The sequence below is a fragment of the Microtus ochrogaster genome, chromosome 4, assembly GCF_000317375.1.
Source record: "Microtus ochrogaster isolate Prairie Vole_2 chromosome 4, MicOch1.0, whole genome shotgun sequence".
In the NCBI taxonomy this organism is placed as follows: Eukaryota; Metazoa; Chordata; class Mammalia; order Rodentia; family Cricetidae; genus Microtus; species Microtus ochrogaster.
In genome coordinates this window covers 32,361,830-32,380,897 of record NC_022011.1, presented here as the reverse complement: position 1 = coordinate 32,380,897, position 19,068 = coordinate 32,361,830, and positions in this window count along the sequence as shown.

Here is a 19,068-nt window from a genome sequence, read left to right as displayed (position 1 = left end):
CTCTCTCTCTCTCTCTCCCTCCCTCCCTCCCTCCCTCCCTCCCTCCTTCCTTCCTTCCTTTCATTTTCTTTTTCTTTTTTTGGTGGGGGTGGTTTCGAGACTGGGCTTCTCTGTGTAGCTTTGGAGCCTGTCCTGGAACTAGCTCTTGTAGACCAGGCTGGCCTTGAACTCACAGAGCTCTGCCTGCCTCTGCCTCTGTTTGTGGTGATTGCAGAGGCAGGCACTCACTTCTTGTGCCAGTCTCTGCTTGCCGTGAGTCTTTCCACGGCTTAATTGACCTCTTCACTCAGAAGCTCATGAGACCAAATCCTAGGTCCAGTCCACAATCAAAAGTTGTAGCTGAGCCGGGCGATGGTGGCGCACGCCTTTAATCCCAGCACTCGGGAGGCAGAGGCAGGCGGATCTCCAGGACAGGCTCCAAAGCCACAGAGAAACCCTGCCTCGAAAAACCAAAAAAAAAAAAAAAAAAAAAAAAAAAAAAAAAAAAGAAAAAAAAAGTTGTAGCTGAGACAACTTAGTGGCTGGAAAGATGGCTTAGTAACTAAGAAAGAGTTCTTGTGTAGTTCGCAAATGTCTACAACTCCAGCTCCCAGGGATCAGACGCCCTCCTCTGGCCTCTACAGATACTGCACTTGTGTGCACATACACCCATATAGACATACAGTTTAAAAGAATAATAATAATGAAATTTAAAAGGTCACCCGAAAATGTCACCAGCACAGCTCTCTTACCTGAAGCATCTCAGGGCTCTTGGCTGTCATCTCAGTTTTAAATGTGGTTTATGTCTCGCCTGGATATCCCCTGAACTTAGACCAGCACATTTAGCTACCCACCAGTCCTCTCCATGTGTCTTCAAAAGGTTTCTCAAGTTTAGGACATTAGAAGCCAGACCCCTGGCTTCCCGAGGCAGCTGCCTGCCCATCTGGGTAAACAAACTGCATTGCTCTAGCGTCTCAGGGCTCAAACCTTAGAGCCATCGCAGTCCCGCTCACCTGCGTGCTCCTCTTCCCACAGGTTCTGTGTTGTTCCTCTGGCATTCAGCCAGACTCTCCCCACCCCTCCCAGCCGACCTGTCTACCCAGCTTACTCTGGCCCCTGCCAGTGCCTCATGCCATCCAGATCAGCAGCGGTTGGTGGAGACAGTAACGTCGCTGGGCCCCTGCCCCACCTCAGAGTTCTGGCAAAGACTGGAGACGTTTAGAGTCTGCACGGTTGGGAAAATGGGTGCTCCTACCCTTTGGAGGTCAGAGACCAGGGATGCTGGCTCAGGCCGCCTAGAGAAGAGTGCCTGATCCATGATTCCCACGGCATAGCAGGTGAGTGACCTCTTCATTGCTCCCGCCCTCTACACTCCACAAAAGCCTGTAGGATACTCTAATCCCGTGCGGCAGCCTTCGCTTGATTCAGCCATCACCCCTGAGGGTTAATCAGTGCTATGGCCACCACAGCAGCGTTTCTTCCTCTCTTCCCTGCTCCCAGTGGTGCTTCCCTGGTATACTTGTCTCTACCACACCGGCCTCTGTGGCTTTCATCAAATGCACAGGCCTTCCCTGGCCTTGTCTGGGATGTGCTTCTCCAGATGTCATCATGGCTCAGCCTTATCTCCCCAGGACCTTAAGCTAGTGGAGAGACTTCCGACTCAGTTCTACCTGTCCCCTTGTACTCCATCCACCCTCTCTGCCTCTGAGTTCTGCTTTACTTTCAATTCCTGAGATAGAAGACAGATAGGAAATGGATAAATAGACAGATATATGCATACATACATAATGCAAACATACATACATACACACAAAGATACACAGATAGCTGTATACATGGTATATAGATAACAGATAGGGCTGAATTCATCATTCAGAAGTACATTCTTAAGACCTTGCATTCAATCCCCAATATTGCCAAACAAAGCAGAAAGTATGATTGACTGATAATAGGTAGATAGAAAAAAGAGAGGTAGATAGGTAATAGATGCGTGGATAGATAGATAGATAGATAGATAGATAGATAGATAGATAGATAGATAGATACTCAGATTTATAGATAGATGATTGACAGGTAGAAAAATAGCTATTTGTCTACCAATTGTCTGACACCTCCATAAAATGGAAGCTTCACCAGACAGCACTTTGACCCTCTGTTGACTTGCCCTTCTCTGTGGTTTGCACGGCAGCTGGTGCCCAGGATGTGCTCAGGAAAGTTGAACAGTGTCCAGCCTCCACCCCATCACTCCCCACAAAGCAGCCAAACTAACCAAAAAGCACAGGAAAGAGGCCCCTCCTTCTCCACAGTGAAAATGGCTTTGATGCCCTCATCTTGTTCTTCGGTTGCCTGTTTGCTAGCCAGACCCCACTAGATTCCATCCCAGAGCCCCCCAACATGGTGCTATCATCACCACCACACATAATTGTTTTTAATTTTTAAACATGTTTTAAAATGTTAAATCCGAAAATAAACGCACAAGAAGTCTAACCATTAGCCTAATGGTTTCTAACCGCTCATTTTTCCCTTCTGCTCAGGCCCGCACCATCTCTGCCAAAATGACTCCACGCTTCCAATTTGCCTCCCACCTCCAGCCATCTGCCTCCTTCTGCCTCTCCCCACATCAATTCATTCTCCACACAGACTCCAAAATTGTGATCCTAAAATATATGCCCTTTACTGTCCTTCTGCCTAACATCACTTAACCCCACCTGAAGATGTCCATATCTCCTTAGGAAGGATCTTTAAAAACCCAAACAAACAGAGAGACCATCGTGGCTCACTGCAGCTGTGCCCTGGTTATTTTTCCTGTTGCTGCAGCTGAAGAAAGCCCTGATGTAGAGCAACTGAAGGGAGGGAGAGTTTATTTTGGTTAGCAGTTTGAGGATCTAGTCAGAACTGGCTGGGACGGTGGCAGTAGGAGCAGCTCTCATCTGTGACGGGAGACGTGAGAGGCTGCTTGCTCACATGTGGGTAGTCAGGAGACAGAGTCGTGAGTGGTGCCACTCCGCACACTCCTCCCTCCCGCCGCTGCCACCCCTCAAAACAGAACAGAAATGGTTCCTGAGGATGGGAGTGGGTCAGCGAGCTGAGGGAAAATCCTCCTAAGCCCTGTTTCCTTTATTCAGTCTGGAACCCTATGGGATAGTACCACTTCCCCCTCAGTTAACCCCCTACAGATGCACTTATAGGTACACCCAAACGTGGGTCTCATTGATGTCATGGGTATTTCTTCTTGTAGCGTATTTGTGTGAAGTGCATGTTATGTGTGCATGCATGTGTGTATGTGCATGTCTCTCTGTGTGTGCATGTATTTGTGCAGACATGTGTTCAAGTGCACATGCATGTGTGTGTGTATTTGTGCAGACGTGTTTGGGTGCACATGCATATGTGTGTGTGTGTGTGTGTGTGTGTGTGTGTATGCGTGTGTGTGTATGCATATGGAAGCCAGAGGTGGGTGTTGGATGTTTTCCTCTCACTTGCCATATTGTTTTTTGAGATAGGGTCTCTCCCTGAACTTGGAGATCACTGATTGGCTAGACTGGCTGGGCAATGAGCCCCAGGATCTGCTTGTCTCTGCAGCCCTTCATTTTCACAGGTGTGTCCTACCGCACCTACATGGGTGTTGGAGATCCAAACTCAGGTCCTCTTGCTTTTGTGGCTGGCAGTTTTCCATGGGAAGTCTCCCTGGCTTTAGGAATGTCTTAATCCAATCAAGCTGACAGTGGCAAGTGATCACCCCAAATTTGCCCCTTATCAACTTGTCATTCAGACATGTCTCTCTGAGTGATGGTATCCCACCCCTAAGGTCTCATTTTCCTTTCCTAGCTTAAAGTGCATTGAGTCAAACTTTAAAAGTCCCCCAGGCTTTCATTGGGCTGACACCATTCAAAATTCCGAAGTCTCCCCTGATTCAAGGCGAATGCTTAATTGTGAGCTATAGACTAAAACCAAGGTCCGTGTTTTCAGGCACTGGAGAGATGGCTTGGTGGTTAAAGGTTGAGGTGACTCTAGCAGGGAACCTGCCTTCAGTTCCCAGCACCCCTGTCAGGCAGCCTGCAACTACCTGTGACTCCAGCTTCGCAGGGTTGAACGCTCTGTTCCGATGTCTGAGGGGCCTGCGTTCCCATGTGTACATACCCCAAACAGAGATACAGAGATACTCACATCTTTAAAAAAAATGAATCTTTAAACAAGGAAAGGTGCATCCTTCCAATACCCGGTGGTGCAGGGCAAGCATCCTCTTTCCAACAAGGAGGAAGCACAGGCTAGCAAGAGCAGACCAAAGGGAAGTTGCAGCCCAGCAGGGCAGACCCCAAAGGGCACAGCTCTACGCCTGGCTTCCGGAGCTCCTAATGACATCATCTACAGCCCTGTTAGCCTCCTCTCTTGCTCCATTGCCTGTGGCGTATCCTGCCTCTCTTTTGAGCAAGGTTTCTCAAGGCTCGTAGTTTCTTTCAGAGAATGTCCCATATTTCTGGCATCTCTGACATCATGAGTTCTACCCATTTCAACTTAAGCTTCACGCTTAAGCCCCTGGGTATCCTGATACAGGAGACAAGACTGAGGTGCAGGACGGGGTGGACAGGAGGATGGTAATTCTGTGGACTGCATAAAGCAGTGGCAGCTGTGCTGAGCTGGAGCCCCGGGATAGTTGGAAATTTTCGGTCCCGTGACACACACACCAGGTAGTCCAGTGCCAGGTCAGTGAGATTGTTGCCACTTGTTTTAGTCAGTGTTCTTTGCTGTGAAGAGAGACACCGTGACCATAGCAATTCTAATAAAGGAAAGCATTTATTTGGGGCTGGATTACAGTTCAGAGATTTGATCCATTGTTACTGTGGTAGAAAGCATGGCAGGATAAAGACAGACTGAGAGTTTCATGTCTGAATTGACCGACAGCTGGAAGACAGTGCCACTCTGGTCTTGACTTGAGGATCTGAGACTTCAAAGCCTACTCCCAGAGGCATGCTTCCTCCAACCATGCCACACCTACTCCAACAAGGCCGCACCTCCTAATGGTACCACTCCCTATGAGCCTATGGGGGCCTTCTTTCAACCCACCACACCACCGCAATATTGTATCCTTTTTTATGGGGTCCAAGTGGGGGTGTGGCACCTTTGTCAGATGGCTTGGTAAACCCTCAAGGTTTTTTCCTTTATGATATTAACACACCCATGTCTGCATATAGTCCCAGTCTACATTAATATTAAATGATAGCTTTATACTAATAGGTTATAAAAGTCATAACAATTGCTGCAGAGAGGAGACTTCCTGTTAGTTGTACAGGGAGCTTCAGGAGTGCAGCTTCTGCATGTTGTCACCATGTTGGGGTGTGCCTTTTGGTGACACAGCTGGCTTTGCATTGCCCTGTAAGTAACCCCAGCAAATTACTGGTTCACCAAGCTAGGCTTGGGTGAATTGCTCCCTTGGTCTGTGGTGGTACCCACTCTGGGGAGAGCAGGTGTTTGTTTGCATCTTCCCAGTCCCCATGAAAGCAGCAGAATGCCCTAAGTGGGCTGCTTACCATAGTCTCTTTTAATCAGGTTTAGCCATCTGTTCCGTGGTTCCACAATCCATGTGTGTTCTTCATCATTTCAGAGGTGACAGGGCCAGCCACACTGTGTCTACTAACAGCCCAGGAATTAGAGAACATTAATCTCCTCTGGGAAGTAGGTAAGAACTAGAAGGCATTTTGTTTACGTTGAGTGGATATAGGGATTTATTTTATATTCATAGTCTATCACACAACACGTGAATGCACCTTCAAGTGTCTCAAAAATATACTCCTTGCTATTAAAGTGGTAAAACCAATACCCTCAGGTGTGTTGTCTGGTGAATTAAGAGGGATTAGGAGGTGTAGCCTTATGGGAGTAGTTGTGGCCTTGTTGGAGGCTGTATGTCACTGGGGGTGGACTTTGGGGTTTCAAAAGCTCAATCTTGGCCCAGTGTCTTTCTTTTCCCGCTACTTTAGGATTCTCCAGCATCACGTCTGTTTGTGTGCTAGCATGCTTCCTGCCATGACAATATGGACTAAACCTCTAAAACTATAAGCCAACCCTAACTAAGTGCTTTCCTTTATAGGATTTGCTGTGGTCATGGTGTCTCTTCATGGCAATAGGACATAGGCTAAGACAGAAGTTAGTACCAGGAGTGGGTTATTCCTGTGACCGGACTGACCATGAATCTTGTTGACAGAATGTGGACTTTGAGATTTTGGGTTAGGAAACCAGTCAAATTCTTTAAGTGAGGCTTAGTGGGCCATGCTAGTGAGAGTGTGACAGACAGTGGTGCTGAGAGCAAATAGATTGTGATGGCCTGGTTCAAGAGGCTTCAAAGAGAGGGGAAGAATGGTAGTAAGTGGCCTGGAGACCTTTCTTGTGATATTTTGGCAAAGAATGTGGCTGCTTTTCTCCCTTGTCCAAAACATCTACCTGATACTATTTGAAGACTTTTGGATTACTGGCCTTGGCAGAGGAGATTTCAAGACAGCCTAGTATTGACTGCCTTGCTTGGTTATTAGTGGCTACTCTTATTCAGACCTTTAATGAAAAGGAACAAGTGAGCAAGGGAAAATGCATAGCATACAGTGTGAGGAGAAAAGGAGCACCGGGAAGTGTAATGGAGCTGCGTCCAGTGCTCAAGAAGGCAAAAAGTTTAAAGGAAAGCTTGGTGCCAAATGCAATAAAGGGAGTGGTGACCCCTTTATCAGGACAAGACCCCACCTAGCTACGCTTCCAATTCATGAAAAGAAATTAGAGAAAAGCTTAAGTAGTGAAGGAAAACATTGAAAATAGAAAACAGACGAACATGTCTTTGAACGAGGGGCCGAGTTCCAGCCCCAGGAAGCAGAACTCGACAGCTTTGGTGCCATGGTTCTGACTTTAGAGTCAAAGATAGAAGAAAGGGGCAATGGGATGTCCCTCCAAGGCTAAGGAAAGTGGCCGAGGCCAGGCGTGAGTCAAAGCCCAGAGAGGCCATTGTGTGCAGCTGAGAAAGTGAGGGCTGTATTATCTTGGCAAATCCAATATGCCGGAGATGCCAGCGTCATGGAATACCTGCCAAGGAAAGCTACAGACCATGTGTGGAACAAACCCAAGAAAGAGGAGTGGCTGCAGTCACCAAAGCTGAGAGGAGCTGGAGACAGAAGGGCACTTGGCCATCAGATGGGGAGATGCAATTTGGAGTTTGCCCAGCTGGTTTTTGTCCTGCTTTGGTCCAGTGTTTCCTCACTGTACTCTCTTCCCTACATTTTGGATCAGTAATGTATATTCCATACCATTGCATGTTGGGAATACATGATCTGCTTTTTTATTTTGATTTTATAGGGAATTACAGGTATGAGATTGCCGGGAGTCCCAGAAGAGACTTTGGAATTTTAAACAGTTTTGGGAATTTAGAGACTTTTGAAGTTGGGCTGAATGCATTTTTTTTTTTTTTGCATTATGATATGGATACAAGCCAAGAGGGCCAGGGAATGCAATGTGGAGATTTAGATAAGAATGGCCCCCAGAAACTCATATATTTGAATGTTTGGTCATCAGGGACTGGCACTACTTGAGAGGGATTAGGAGATGTGGCTTTGTTGGAGTAGGTATGGCCTTATTGGAGGAGGTGTGTCACTGGGATCTACTTTGAGGTTTCAAAAGCTCAGGTCAGGCTCGTGTCTCTCTTTTCCTGCTTCCTTCAGATCTGGATATAGAACTCTCAGCTGCTTCTCCAGCACCATGTCTGCCTGCATGCCGCCATGCTTCCTGCCATGATGATAATGGACCAAACCTCTGAAACCGTAAGCCGGCCACAATTAAATGCTTTCTGTTATAAGAGTCGCCGAGAGCTGGGCGACCGTGGCGCACGCCTTTAATCCCAGCACTCGGGAGGCAGAGGCAGGCGGATCTCTGTGAGTTCGAGACCAGCCTGGTCTACAGAGCTAGTTCTAGGACAGGCTCCAAAGCCACAGAGAAACCCTGTCTCGAAAAACCAAAAAAAAAAGAGTCGCCAAGGCCATGGTGACTGAGATAAACAGTGACAGAAAGAGACACCTGCCCTTTGAGCTTGTGATGATTTTCCTGATGTCTCTGGTAGATGTGAATGGTGGAGCGTGAGGGGCAGATTGGTAGCTACACCCCTCCTGACATTTTTCTTTTAAAAATTATGTGTAAATGTGTGGGTCTGTGCATGTGAGTGCAGTGCCTACATAGGCCAGCAGAGGGCGTGGGACCTCTTGGAGCTGGAGTTACAGGTGTCGTGAGCTCCCACATGGATGCTAGAAATGGAATTCAGGTCCTGTGGGAGATCAGGATGTACACTTACCAGCTCAGCCATTCTCCAAAACCCTAAAACTTTTAAAATTTAATTATTTAAAAAAATTTAATATAATTAAAATAATTTAATTAATTAATTAATTTTCAAGACAGGATTTCTCTGTGCAGCCCTGGCTGTCCTGGATCTAGCTCTGTACACCATACTGGCCTCAAACTCACAGCAATCCACCTGCCTCTGCATCCTAAGTGCTAGGATTAAAGATGTGTGTCACCACTGCCCGCCACCCCCCCCAAAAAAAACCTGCTTAATTTTTAAAACTTCTCAATAATTTAAATACTATGGGTTCCCTGGCAACCATCCACAAAGACAGAATGCATCTGCTAAAGAAATTTCGACTGAGTGACCTTCTGGAAAGTGGTAGGGAGACTTCACCCTGGAAGGACAGCGGTGTCAGTAGCCTATGCTGTGCAGGGCCGTGACTTTTAGAGAGTTCTGGAATGATTTTCATTCCCTTTCCTAGTCTTCTTCTGAATGTTGCTGCAGGGTTTTGAGCCCTACATAGTTTATGGGGGAGGGAATCTCAGGAATATTTAAGGAGGTCTGCTACCAGGCCCTGCTAGGCTCTGCTTGCAAACGGTGTCAGCCTGCTCATCTGTGCTAAGACTTCTGGCATCTTCTGAGGCCTCGTCCTGCTACATCCCTGCTCTCAGCGGGTGGCTGCACGATTGCTTTAGCACCTTTGTTAATCGTCATTGCTCCCCTCATTCCTGTTCTCCTCTGATATATGCTCTGCCACCAGGTCCCCAAGGACTGTGATTAGTGCTTCCCACGGTGCACAGGGGTGGGCCCCGGGCACCCCCAAGCTGGGGTCTCCTCAGGCTTCCCAGGCTTCCCTGTTTCTTCTGACCCCCAGGGAGCTAGCTAGCAGGAGTCCTTTGATGGCGTCATTCAAGGCATGCCCCCTGTCATCACACTCCAGGACAGCAGAGGAGAGGAGCTGGGGTGGGGGGAGTGGGTGCAGCACTACCAAACACCCCAAACTCCAGCTCACAAATAACCCATGCATGTTTATATGCAGATGCTATGTCCCAAACACACACCTCACCACTCAGCCCCTCTGCTGCGCAAAGTCGGACGGTTTCCTTCCAAACGTGGTTGGAAGTCATAAAGTTCCAGATTTTAGGTTGGATAATTTTAGGATAATCTTTCTTCTTCACTGTAAAGATGTGTCTCTACCAAGGCACCATCTGACTGGTTTAGTAATGAGCTGAACAGCCAATAGCTAGGTAGGAGAAAATAGGCGTGACTTTCAAGAAGAGATAGGAACTCTATCTACATTCTGACATGTGGTAACAAGCTATAGATTATTATTATAAATGGGTTAGTTTAAGCTATAAGAGCTAGTTGGGAACAAGCCTAAGCTAAGGCCAAGCTTTCATACTTAATAAAGTCTCTGTGTTGGGGGAGGCTGCTCATTCATTTGCTGGCCACCCAGATTCCTGAAATAATTGCACAGAAACTACATTATTTAAATCACTGTTTGACCAATCACTTAGGCTTATTGCTAGCTAGCTTCTATATCTTTGGTTAACCCATTTCTATTAATCTGTGTATCGCCACGTGACTGTGTCTTACCAGCAAGGTTCCAGTATATCTGTCTCCAGTGGGGCTCCATGGTGTCTCCTTGACTCTGCCTACTCTCTCTATATATATCTCTTCCAGCCTGGCTATATTCTGTTATGCCATTGGCTGAAAGCAGCTTCTTTATTCATTAACCAATAAAAGCATCACATATACAGAAGGACTTCCCACACCATCTCTGTGTTATTATTTGAGAGCTGGCTGTTCAAAGAAAGACTGACTACATGGGTCTGTGATCCATTTTCCATAACCTTTTTGAGTGGTTGCAGGTGTATTTGGGGATTCATTCCTGTGTGTTTACCCAAGGACAGAGATGTTATTAGCCAGCTCACAGGGTGCCAGGATGTCTGTGCCCATTTATCACTGCAATGCCCATGCACCTCTGCAATATTCATGCATCCCTGTAATACCCATGCATTCATGCCATGCCCATGCATGCCTGTGATTCCCATGAATCCCTGCAATGCCCATGCACTTATGAAATATCCATGAACCCCATGCAATGCCCATGCTTGCCTGTGATGCCCATGCATCCCTGCAAGGCACATGTATTCCTTCCTGATGTGGGAGTGTCATATATCAATCTGTTGATTTCATTGGTTAAGGAATAAAGAAACTGCCTAGGCCCCTTGATAGGCCAACCCTTAGGTGGGTGGAGTAAACAGAACAGAGGGCTGGGAGAAAGAAGCTGAGTCAGTGAGTCACCATGGTTCCCCCACTCCAGGCAGATGCAGGTTAAGATCATTCCTGGTAAGCTGGCTCGTGGGCTACATAGAATAATAGAAATGGGTTAGATCAATATGTAAGAGCTAGCCAATAAGAGGCTGGAACTAATGGGTCAGGCAGTGATTAAAAGAATACAGTTTCCGTGTAATTATTTCGGGTATAAAGCTAGCTGTGCAGGCGGCCGGGTGCTGGGGACACAGTCCCACCGCTCTTACATCAACACCTTCCATATCCATGCATGCCTGTGCTGCCCATGCACCCTTGCAATTCCCATACATCCCTGTTATGCCCTTGCATGCCTGTGATACCCATGCATCCCTGCAATGCCCTTGCATACCTGTGATGCCCATGCATCCCTGCAATGCCCATGCATCCCTGCCATGCCCTTGCATGCCTGTGATACCCATGCATCCCTGTCAGGCCCATGCATGCCTGTGATGCCCATGCACCTCTACAATACCCATGCTCCCCTGCCATGCCCATGCACCATTTGTCTTCTGAGGAGGCCTGTGATGAGTAGTCTAAGAAGCTGAGAGAAAAATCCCCAAATTAGCATTATTCTTAACTAGATTCCTACTTAGTCTTAATTGAAGTTAATGCATTCTGCACCCTCCTTTGTTTTTCAATTGCCTTCTGCAGATTAAATCAATTTACTTGTTCAAATTAAACCCTAAGATATTAGAACACATTAAACCACTTACAAGAGTTTTTATTTCAAACTCTGCTGCTAGACAAAAATCTCAGTTTTTTTTTTTTAACAAAAGTTAGTCACCCCTCTTTCAATTCTGGAGTACAATGGAGCATTCCAGAAGTCATGTTCAAATAAGCCTTAGAAAGTAGATGTTACAGACAGCAGGACCATCATGAGCTTGGTGAGCTGTGGGAAGCAAGGCTGTTCAGGACCTTCCTTTGCCTCCTTGACTTATGATTGTTTTTTTTGTTTTTGTTTTGTTTTGTTTTGTTTTGTTTTGTTTTTTGGTTTTTCGAGACAGCGTTTCTCTGTGGCTTTGGAGCCTGTCCTGGAACTCGCTCTGTAGACCAGGCTGGTCTCGAACTCACAGAGATCTGCCTGCCTCAGCCTCCCGAGTGCTGGGATTAAAGGCGTGCGCCACCATCGCCCGGCCTTGACTTATGATTGTTAATAGATGAATTTGTGCATGGCTATGTCTTGCTGATGGTTACAATTTTGTACATCAGATTATTTATAAAACTCTCTGAGAAGCCATGGATGATGGTCATTATTGTACGAAGAGTCAATTTCTTTTAAACAATTCAGAGTTCAGAAATGGGACTTAGTTCAGATGGCAGCATGCCTCTCATGCTCAAGGCTCTGGGTTTGATCCCTAGCACCACATAATCCAGGCCTGGTGGTGCACACTGTAAACCCACCACCTGGGAGTGGTTCAAAGTTCAAAGTCATTTTCAGCTACATAGAGACTTCAAGGCCAGCTTAGGCTCTATAAGACCCTGTTTTGTTTTGTTTGTTTTTAAAAGCAAATAAAAACTAAACCAAAATAAAAATTCAAAGCTGTAACTACACATCGCAATATGTGCTATACAGGCTGAATGTGTGGCTGGTATGTGCATAAGAAATTTGTTTATCTGAGAACCTGTCTGTTACCACAAGCCATCAAAAGGCTGTAAGCACCAAATGAATAGACCAGAGCCATGGAGCCTGAGACAGAGACCAGAGGGTTGTACCCAGGGGAGTTAGATCTTACATGGGTATGTTCCCAGGAGGAACATCCCAGGAGGGTGATTCAGATGGAATGATGGGTAATGGAAAGGATAGTATCTAGCCTCAGGACCAAAGCAGTGTCAGGGACCCTGGGCAGGTGTGACCGGACAAGTAGCTGGGAGACTGGAAAATACTGAGAGGCCTGGAGGTGCATGGGCCATGTCTCCCTGGAGAGGACCATGATGATACACTCAGTATCTTCACATGCCAAAAATGGGGAAACTGCCAAGAAAACTGTAACCTGCCATTGGTCACAGGCAGTATCCTCATTTCAGAGATCATGGAATGTGGAAAGAAGATGCATGGGTGGCATCCAGGAGAACCTGGCTCTTGTGCCCTAGTACCAGTGCCATGGCAGGATGCTGCCCACCCTGGGTGTGGCAGAAAAATAAGCCACTTCCAGCCTGAGGCTGTGCTCAGAGGACGCTGAGTCGCTACCTTCTCAATCCCTCTTGTTCTCTCTCCCTCTCTACCCCGCCCCCTGCTGTGTGTGCGCGGGCATGGGAGAAGGGAGGCGAGAGAGACAGATAGACAGACAGACACTCACTCATGTCGTACCTCTGAAGATGCTGCCAGTCCTATTGCAAGCCTTCTGTGGTGAGCAGCAAAGGCCCCCCGGGCTGCAGAGAACTGAGGCTTGCTGACAATCACACAGTGAGCAGGTTAACCAGCTTCCACCTGATTCCAGGCCCACTGGCATTTTGACAGTATTACATAGGAGACTCTGAGAGGAAATCTCTCAGCTGATTGCTGGTGACTAGCCCTTAAAAACAGTGAGAATAGAGCTGGAGAGATGGCTCATGGGTGAAGAGCACTGGCTGCTCTTCCAGAGGACACAGGTTCAATTCCCAGCACCCACAGGGCAGCTTGCAACTTCTGTAAAGCCCTGTTCCAGGGGATCTGATAACCCTCACACAGACATACATACATGCAGGCAAAACAGCAATGTACATAAAATACAAATAAATTATTTAAAAAACAGAATAATTCACGGTTCTAAGTTAGTAAGTTCTGAGGTAACTTGTTGCACAGCTGTAGATAACCCGTGCCCTTGTGACCCACCTATGGGTATCTTAGCTGGGTAAATGTCAATCAAATGCATGTAAGTTAGAGCCTCCTTGGAGATCCAGTGCTTTGGAAATGAGCGTAGGAGATCACACTGGGACTTGGTGTGGGCAGCGTGGTTGGGGATGGAGATGGTTTACAGAAATTAGGGCACAGGAGGCCAAATATGACGTCAGCAGCTGAGCAGCATCTGTCTACACGGTCCCTATGCTGCACAGGACAAAGACAGAGCTAGACTCTCAAGGGTGTGGGCCAGCGTGCACTTCCAGGATTAGGGCAGTTCTAAGCAGGGGGTGGGCCCCAGAGCCTGCCAGACACCAAGATCAGTTAGCTCTATGGACAAACAGCAGGTGGCTATAGTGATTTGGAGCCCAGGGATTAGGAAGCCATAATAGTGTTGAGGAACCAGGGATATCCAATCTTCTGATCATGACATGGCCTTGTCATCCACAAGTGTGTTGTTTGCGTTGATGGCTTTCCTGAGATTGGAAACACCTCTATCCTTAGCCTCACCGTGGCCTGTAATGCAAGCTTGAGTAGAATCATGAAAGACGTGGCTCACTTGCCAGGTACGGATATCATTTGACAGAGCAGAACGTGTCCTGTCTTCTGGCTGCTCTAGCTCGGGTCAGCAGAGGCTAACCTCACCACACCTAGGGTCTGCTTCATCTCATTTCTTCCCATCAGCACTGGTCTCCTATAGGAGTGTCTACGGGAGCATTCTAGAGTCTGTCTGGGCTGGTGCGATGGGGCCTGAGATGAGTTAGGAGAGATGGAGGGAAGGACGGGTGAGGACGTGAGGAAGGAGTCTAAGCCTCTGCCAGAGCACCGAGCAGCTTCAGATCCTACCCTCTAGTTGGGAAAGCAAAGCCTTTGCTCTCTGTCTTCTTGAATGAAGGAAAGAGCTCCAGGTCCTCCTGCTGGGGTGGAGTCACCCATCTGACATGGCTCGTTGGAAAAGATTCTCATGGAGGTACTTTTGTTCCCTTTTTGAGAAAGGAATTTGTGTTTTCACCTGAACTAAACTATCTCGTGGATGTGTGTGCGCGTGGAGAGCTGAGGTCGGCCCAGGGGTTGTTCCTCAGGCGCCACCTACCTCGGATCTCACCCAAAAGGCTAGACTGTCTGACTAGCAAGCCCCAGGGATCCTTGTGCCTCTGTCTCCCCAGGCTGCCAGTACTACTGTGCCCAGCTCTTCCGTGTGGGTCCTGGGTTTCCAAACTCAGGACCTCATGCATATGAAGCAAACCCCACTGAGCCAGCTTCAAAAAATAGATATATTTTTACACCTGAGTTGGAGAGAAAGGAATCCCTGCTTGATTTAGTTCATGTTATAAGTATATCCCTGGAAGCTGGCAGGCAAGGGCTCTATTTTTATGTGGCTGAAGGTGGGGTGTGAAGGATGTGAGCTCTGTATTCCGGGTTGTTTGTTCCTCGTCCTGCACCTGTCAGCCACTGATTGACAGAGACGAGTCACCTTTACCTGGACCCTCCCAGTTTTAGGTGGAGGAGACCTCCCACTCCCAGTGAATCTGCCGTCCACATCCCCTCCCCAGGACTTGAGAGAGCCACACAAATGGCCTGTATGCAGCATTTCACACCACCGGAGAAGAAAGCCAAGCCTCTGGGGCGTATGGCCATAACATGATTGACATGCCTGCTTTCAAGATGAATAGCTGAGTGCTATTTACCAACCTGCGCGTTTTATGGATCTCATTTCTTCCCTTTATGTCTCGCAAAAACAGGCCCTGCAGGGTTCTCTTCCAGGCATTATGGCAACTCAGTGACCCAGGTCATTCTTCCTGCTGAAAATGCTTCAGGGAGCCGGCAAGACACCAAGAAACACACAGGGGAAAGTCAAGGGCAAGTGGGACTGGGGGAAGTGAGCAGTGGGGAACAGGCCAAGTCACTGAGCCCTGGTTCTCACTACCCCAGAGTTCTGGCTAGAAAACAAAGTTTATCCAGTAATGATACATCCCGGGTGTGGATTGTAGGTGTGTCGGGGATAGCACTGAGGGACGTCCTGAGAGGTAAGGCATGGGGTAGTCACGTTAACTGGCTGGAAGACTCTAGGCACTCTAGGGAACCTGCCCCAGAGCAAGTATGGCCTGGAGATACACCCAATGCTTACCACCGCACCCCAGGACGGCAGGGAAAATAGCACAGCTCCTCGGCATGCACCAAAAGGCAAACCCACCTGCATCGAGCCGGAACCATAGGCCCGTCCTTGTATACAGACTCAAATGGGTGAGACAAGGGTGAACGGTTAATCTTAATGACACTAGACTAAAGATGCCAGCATCTGTGCCCCCCCCCCAGCCAAAGTAAGGATAGATCCCTCTAGGAAAGAGCATGCCTTGACTCTAGACATTGATTTCCTCCAGTAAACTTGCTAGGCAGACAATTCGTTCACAGGCTGATATAATACAAGTTATCGAAAACTTTTTTTTTGAGACAGGTTTTCTTTGTGTAATAGTCCTGAAACTCACTCTGTAGACCGGGCTGGCCTTAAACTCACTGAGATCTGTCTGCCTCTGCCTCCCTAGTGCTGGGACTAATTGCATGCACCACCATGGCCTGGCTCCAGAAACATTTTTGATATCATGAGTGAGAAATAACAGAAACAGCGAACAGCAGAGAAGGTCTTGAGAGGGTCTTTGATGTTGGAATTAGACATATAGTTAAACTATTTTATGTTAAAAGGTTGAGGAATTTGACTGACCAAAGAGATCTGAAAAAGATGAAGTGGAATGTGTAAAAATAAAGTAATACTTCTTACAAATGGTATAGCTGGTTTTGTGGCCTGTTTTAGACATGACTAAAGAGAGAATTGATGGAGAAGAAGATAGCTCTTATATAAAAGAAAAAAGTAGGACCTTGAAAGCAAAGGTATGCGCTAAGGAAAGCATAAAGAACAGCTAACGTGGGAGCAAAGGGCGGGATTTGGTGGAAGAGTCCTTGCTTATTAGCATGTGTGAGACCCAGTTTCCCGCACCTTCACCCAAAGAAAGAGCATGTAACATGGGTTAAACAAGACTTTAGGAGAGAGAAGAGATGAGAGGCAGAGACACAGTTGAGGAGACAATGGCTAGCATTCTAGAACTTTCAAGATGCAAATCTACATATGCAAAGTCCCCCAAATAGACCCAAATACAGACCAGTAAAGACCTCATAAAGTGTGAAAGAGTGTTAGGGCTTCAAAGGAACAAGGTTATGTCTTGGCAGGGCTGAGGGCACATGCCTCCAGGCTCGCCTAACCTGGGCAAGTGCTGGTGTTGGCACCCCAGCAGCGAAGACAGGTTTTTCAGTAACGACAATAGCAGCTATGTATAACAAAATACTTTCAGATGAGCTAAGAAAAAAATGACTCATTTAAAACCCCACCTGGGCTTTTTAAAAAGTGTGACATTGTGATTCATAATAAGAAACAGATATTTTGGTCTTTGTCATCAGATCCTGGAACAATACTTCTAAAATCTTTGTAATTCTTTGAGCTATCAGGGTGCCAGGAGTATCCTTTGTCCTTGTACTTGGTCCTGGGAAGGGGGCCTGGCACAACAAAATCACAGGTGAGTGGAGGCAGATCTGATACAGAAAGCATTGTGGGTGAGACTGGCCTTCTGGGCCATTCTCCTAGGCTCTTCGCTCGACTGTAGATGGTGCAGCTAACACTCTCCAGCACCTTTTGGTGGGAACCTAGGCAAACTGCTCACCTTACTAGACCTGGACGGAGGTGGGTGGTCCTTGGACTTCCCACAGGGCAGGGAACCCTGATTGCTCTTTGGGCTGACGAGGGAGGGGGACTTGATCGGGGGAGGGGGAGGGAAATGGGAGGCGGTGGCGGGGAGGAGGCAGAAATCTTTAATAAATAAATAAATTAAAAAAAATAAAAATAAAAAAATAAAAGAAAGAAAATGTTGCATTTAACACTACTCAGTATCTTTAATAAGAAGTTTTCAACAGCTCCACTTTCTGTTTATATGCATCCCATTCCCTGCCCTCACCCTTCTGACAGAGGACACCACATTAGATTTTAAACTCAGGAAGTCCCTGGCAAGCTGGGTACCCCTGCTATGTCTATTACAGCTCTCACCTCCACTTACCGCCCTTCTCCAAATCACACTGTGGAATGATGGGTGTCTGCAAAGCACAGATGGATACAAGCCTGCAATGCAGTGATTGAGAAACATGGACAGGATGTATTAGGGTACAAAGGAGCCTATACACAAATTTCTAAAATTAACTCTGTCATCTGAGTTTGGAGCCATACATCTGTAATCCCAGCCCCTAGGAAGTAGAGGCAGGAGGATCAGGAGTTCAAAGTCATCCTAGGCTACCTGGTGAGTTTGAATCTACCCTGGGCTACTTGAGACCCTCTCTCCAAACAAATTAAAATTGCGAATCATGTACATTATTAACTTCATAGGGAGATTTGGAAGTAGGGCTTGTCTTAGTTTCTTTTCTATTGCTGTGAAGAGATACCGTGACCACGGCAACTTACAAAAGAAAGCAGTTAATTAGGGAACTTGCAGTTCCAGAGTTAGAGTCCATGAACATCAGGGCAGGAGCATGGCAATAGTCAGACAGGCATGGTGCTGAGAGTTCACATCTAATCTGCAAGCAGGAAGTAGGAAAGAAAAGGGCCAAGTGGACAAGAGACAACCGTGTGGGCTTTTGAAATCTCAAAGCCTATGCTTAGTAACACACCTACTCTAACAACGCCACACCTCCTTATCTTCTCAGACAGTTCCACCGACAGGGGACCGAATACTCAAATGCGAGTCTATGGGGGCTGTTCTCACTCAAACTCCCACAGTACTAAAAAATGATATCTGCTAGCATAAGTTGATTTTTTAAAAAATCATTGAGAAGTTTGAAATACACCCAAAAGTCTTTTAGCCCCTTAACTGCTATGGGTAGGATGTGGTTTACCTCCCACAGAAGGACGTCTACTCAAAACATGTGGAGGTGGTGGGAACCATTATGAGGCAGAACTTAGCCAAAGGTGACTGAGTGGCGGGGACGCTGTTCTCAGAGGGACTTGTGCTGGTGTTGCAACGTGAGCAGGGGGCTGTGAAGGCGTGGGTCTGGCCCCCGAGTCTCTCCGACCTCTCGTGTTTGCATGTGAAGGCGTGGGTCTGGCCCCCAGTCTCTCTGACCTCTCTTCATTTTGCATGTGATCTCTCTTTCAGAAAGAAGCTCCTACCATGACACCTCAGCTGTGACCTTGTCACGGTGCCCTCTCTAGAGGCTGAGCAGATGGGGCTGCCCCATCTTGAACATTAGAGAGCAGCCTATTATTTTCCTAACAGTGAGATTAGCCTCCACATTGTCTTTATTTTAAAATCTCCAGCTTCAGGTCTTATGTTACAGTAACACAAAGCAGATTAATTCACTGTCTCACCCACCTTCAGCTCCAAGAGAGACCCTCTGTTATTAGCTAGCAAGGGAAGATTTTTAAAAAGATTCATTTTTTTAAGTTTTTATTTGCATGTGTTTATATTATCTGTGTCCGTGTGAGTACGTGCCGTGTGTGCAGTTGCCGCTGGAGGCCAGACGAGGGCAGCATATCTCTGGAAGCTGGAGTTGCAGGTGATTGTGAGCCTCCCTGTGTGAGTGTTAGGAACCCTGATCAGGTTTTCTAAAAGAGCAGCCC